We start from the raw sequence: 5,140 nt of genomic DNA on the forward strand, positions 1-5,140 counted from the left end.
CCTAAATCATTGCTGGGATTCTTTAGGTTCAGGTTTCTTCTGAAATTAATCCAACCAAGGTCCTTCAGTCTTTTGCTCCAGAGCATATACTTTGCCTCTTATCCAGCTCAGACTCCTTTCTCGAATTTAGCTGCCTGAAACAGGATGCAGTACTCAAGCTGAGGATCTATCAATATCTGTGGGAGTAGAAAAGCTCTTTCATATTGCATTACCTGTAACACTTTTATTTATGCATCCCAGGAAGACTTATTTTTTTCACAATAGTAAGACAGTGTTGGTTCACCTTGACTTGTGAACCGCAGTGACGCCCAGATTCTTTTTTGAAGAAATGCTACCTGGTCATCTTGCTGTTGTACTTTTGGTAAAACCCTAATAGAGCAATACTTCGACCTTGTCTTCTTTTAATTGCATTGATCTTTTCTCCAATTTCTTCAAGCATTCAAATTCTAAGTACGCCATTCAGTCTGGCTAACACTCTCCAAAATCCAAGATAAAATACAACTGTCAAAAATTACTCTTTTATTTGTTAATCTAATTTACTGATTACACATTTTTGAATAGTACCAGATGTAATGAATATTTCTGTGGTTTTATAATTAATCATCCCTCCCTTTAGACAATAAACTATTAATTTTATTTTTTCTTTAAAAAATAATTAGTTTCCCAAGTTTTGCACCCATTTTCAAAGCTTTTGCATCTATTCTATTTCAGTTTCATCAATATTTTTTTTCCGATTGCTTGAAATAAAGTATCAAGAAAGTGTCCAAAAACTTTTTACAGGTTAATGCATATAATCTTTCCTACTTGTCTTGTATTCAGAAGGCCTATTGCCTGTTTTAGAAGAAGATTAGATTGTTATAATGTTATTTGTAGGGAATCCCTTACAAATCTCTTAGGCTGTTCTGTAGAGACCTTCAAATTCTTTGATTGTTTATTGCAGTATTTTTCTGAGAACTGCAGTTAGCTAGCTAGTTCATAAGTTCCTCATTCCTTCTCTGCCTCCATTTAAAATGTGCTATTTTTCTTTTTGGAGCCTTATTCACCTTCTACTGATAGATGTAGGAAAGCTTCTCCTACAATTAAAAATGAGGAAACATGGGTTTGAGGTTGAAAACAAATTTTAAACACAAGACAATCCTTCCTTTTTCAGTGTATTAGCCTCAAGGTAGTTATGCAGAAACCATTCCATTGATGTCTGTGCAGAAGAAAATAAAACTGGATCCAGCCAACTCTCAAGCAAGAATTCATGACTGTGGGTCACAAGTGGACAGGAATGCCTTACGGCAGTCTGGCATTACATGCAGTATTTCTGGGAGGATAGATTTCAGACATGTCACTGTCTTCAGGATTTTTGATTGTCTGGGCAGCAAGCTTTCAACTTTTTCTGTTGTCACTGTCATTCCAAGTCACTTACATATTGGTATGTGCTATATTTATCACATTGATACCAAATCCTCCGTTTTGAAGTTTATTCTTGGGGCCAAGTGCTTGAACATTTTTATTGTGTCTCTTTTCAGATCTTCTTTGAACACAAGATGCAATGTGCTTTTAGGCTAAGGATTTCCAGCTGAAAATACCAGGGGCAGAGAGGTCACAAGAACAAGTTACTGGAAAGACAGGTGTTCTTCAGTCTTATGAGCAGACCTGCTGGACACTATGGTGAGTTTTCTAACAGAAGAGCAGTCTGACCATTGGCTTACTGCATGTCGCTGTCTTTTTGCAAGGTTAATAACATCTCTAAAAAAACAGTCAAGGAGGAAAAATAATAGATGCATAGGGCAATTCCCTTGGAACAGGAAACTGATCTCTTGAAATGCTTCCAAAGCTCCCAATCTGCTGCATGGCAGAAGTCCAACTTTTTTTTTTTTTTTGACTTTTAAGATCATTACTTCCTATACAAATTGTTCTTTGTCCCACAGATCTGGGCCAGCCAAAGACTAATTTGATAGCGCCTTTCCTCAGGCTGGCCAGATCACATGGGCTATGGGCCAGCTGCTGTAGCTGGTAGGCTCCCGTTGTACTATTGCTGCCATTAAGTAGGTTTGGTACGTCCTAATTGTCTTAGGGATGTGACGTGCTCTGAGGGCATCTGGAATAAAGCAGCCCCTATGCTTTTTCCTCTGAACTGCAGAGGCTATAATGCTGCCTGGCTCTTTCTTTGGCCTTTATTCTCCCTTGCCATCATCCCACAAAGCATTCATGACCATATCAGTGCCAGGCAGAAATGTCTGAAGAAATGTGAATGAGTGGTAGTGCAGAAAAAAAAATTACAGAAAACTATTTTTAATCTCAACTATTCTCTGACATACATACCATTACAAGACTCCACTTTAACATTGTTTTATGAAGCATTCCCACAAAATCCAAAAGAAAAAGGATGAAGTTTATTTCTAAAACACACAGGGTACTCTAGTATTTGACTGTGGTCATTGCAGTAGTGCAAACAATAATTACACTCCAGCAAAAAAATAGGTTTGTTCTCACTACTGGTTCCTTCCATCTTGTTTGCAACCTGTTTTTGTACAGATCACCACATCTATTTATAAACTGCAAGTGGGAGCTGAGAATAGGAAGAGCTTTGTGTTCATATAGTGACAGTGTCAGGAGAGCAATTCTTTAGCTAAATTAGGATGGCCTCTATACCGTCCTATTTTTATTATTGTAATATTATTGGTATTTTGGGGACTGGAGTCTCCCAGACACAGGTCTAGCTCTATGTGATTTACCTCTTCTTATATATAAAAATAAACCAATTTATGTTAAAAAGACATATTTTTTTGTTTTTGTTTTTGAGTAAAGCAAATCTCAGTGCTGTTTTTAATTTTAGCTATATGAAATTAGTCAGTCGGACAGACTGTTCACTGGAAAATACAAGCAATTTACCAGAGAAGACCAAATGGTGGTTGTTACAATACTGTTATTTTGAGGAGAGAATAGGGATGTGGGGGGGACAGATAGCTGCATTAAGAAAAAAATGTCTTCTCTTGCAGTAGTAGAAAATACAGTACAGTTCTAGCTAGTCTGCATATGCCTGCAAATAAGCATCTCAGATATTATTTTTTTATTTTGCCTTTCTTTTGTTGTAGGGAAGACACAGCACAAGGGAATGAAGAACCTGAAATCTAAAACTTTCTTAGTCGTTGCAAGGGAGATATTCTAAAGGTTTATAGTAGAAAAGTCTTCTCTAGCTCAATTGCCACACAGACCTATTGTGTTTTGTTTGGAGCAATATCAGCCTGGAATAATTACCTGGCATATGCTGGCTTGTAAGAAAGAACACAAAGTAAGACAGAAGCCTTTTTACACTTGCTTTATGTATCCTGGGGAAAAAAATACAGTGGAAATTTGCTAGAAACAAATTGTCTCTGTCAGTTTGAGATCTTACAGAACTGTTAGCCTATCAGTAGAACACAAGCCTGCAACCTGGTATACCACCTGTTTTTGCCAAATAGACATTACAGAGCAGTACATTAAAAGATGTGCATTTTTAGTTTTTCTGAAGTTTTTTTTTTTTAATCAGTCAAAACAACTCTTCTTCAGATTTGGCAAGACACTTGCCTCTCATTTGAACATACCAACTAAGTAACATTACGACATATTTGATTTCCTTCTTAATAATGAGTAAATAAGTTTGCAGTTTTGATTTATGATCTTTTAGCACTGGCATTAAAAGCAATGTATTACTGCTCAGTTCATGGGTAAAATACCTTTGAAACCTACTATTTGTATTCCTACAACACAAATGTCTTAGAAGGCAGTGGGGAATGACTCAGCATCAGAGTCACTGTTTTTGACACTTAGATATGACTAGAAAAATACAGTTAAGGAAATGATAGCTTCTCGATTTCTGCAGAAGGACATTTAAGAATAATGGAACTTACAAAGCATTTTTAAAATACAAGGCAAATAGAGACAACTCCCAATTAACAGTTGCCGATAGCTTTTTGTCGCTGTCTAGTGATTTGGAGGTCCAAGGCAAAAAAGGCAAAGAGAGATATTCAATTCAGCTGCCAAGCTGGTTAAAAGAAAGAATGGAACATAAAAGAAGAATAATGACATGAATTTCAATAAAAAAGAGGGTAAACTTCCTTTTTGATATACACAAGAGTTAAGTAAACTCTATTGCCTAGATTGGAAGCAGGTGAGCTATACTTATCGGCGCCAAAATCTATCACCATCATCCGGTGTTTTCAGCCTGTCAGTAGTATATGTTGAACATAATCTTGTGTCAGTAACATGAATTATAGCTACTACTCAGAAGCTCTAATTTATGCCAAAGTACACACTTGAAGAACATTAACTGGCTCCTACTGATTCTAACCTTTTTTAGCAGTTGGAAAAGCCTAGAATCCAATTACATCTGAATTTTGGACCCAGTTTCCATAATCAAATGGAAGTTTGCCTACTCCTTTGGGGATCCTGAAGTGACATGCTGATATCTTATGAATTTGTTGCCTGAATTAACTTAGTTTTCATGTACTATTGTTTGTACATCTGCAGTATTTCTCCTGCTTGCTACTAGATAAGATCTTCACACATCTGGATCAGGCTATAGAAAAAGTATTTGTATGCTAAGGGAAAAGTAAATACTGATGTAGTTTATGACCAAGATAATTTTAATAATTTATTTTAGAAATGAAGGAGTAGTCTATATATGCAAGATCCCCGAATTCATTTTGAGCAATCAAAGGATACTTTATGCAGATAATCCATTAAAGATTTTCTCTTGAGGTCAGAGACTACTGAGACAGGACCTTAGAATTTCAGTCGGTAAGATATAAATAGATGGTGGTTATAAAAAAGAGAAGAATGGGGCAGAATTCTCTTAGCAAATCTGTTTCTGAAACATGTGGCTTAGAAGTACATCCTACGAATATGCATTACCCTGTAAACTGAGTTTGTCCAGTGCTCTTTACAATCATTCTCGACTATGTACCTCGTTATTAGCTCTGTACTATGGTTAAGTACTTTTGCACTAATCTAAGACGTAAGACACAGGTGTTGTTACTAAAACTGTTGCTTTCTTCTCTTGTTGCTGTCTTCTAATCTGATTGGCTGAATCATTATCGTATGATTGAAAAATAAGTACTGCTCTGCTCAATGATTGTACACTAGATTTTCAAGGAGTTCAAAAGGAGTT

The sequence above is a fragment of the Anser cygnoides genome, chromosome 3 (genome assembly GCF_040182565.1).
Source record: "Anser cygnoides isolate HZ-2024a breed goose chromosome 3, Taihu_goose_T2T_genome, whole genome shotgun sequence".
Classification (NCBI taxonomy): Eukaryota; Metazoa; Chordata; class Aves; order Anseriformes; family Anatidae; genus Anser; species Anser cygnoides.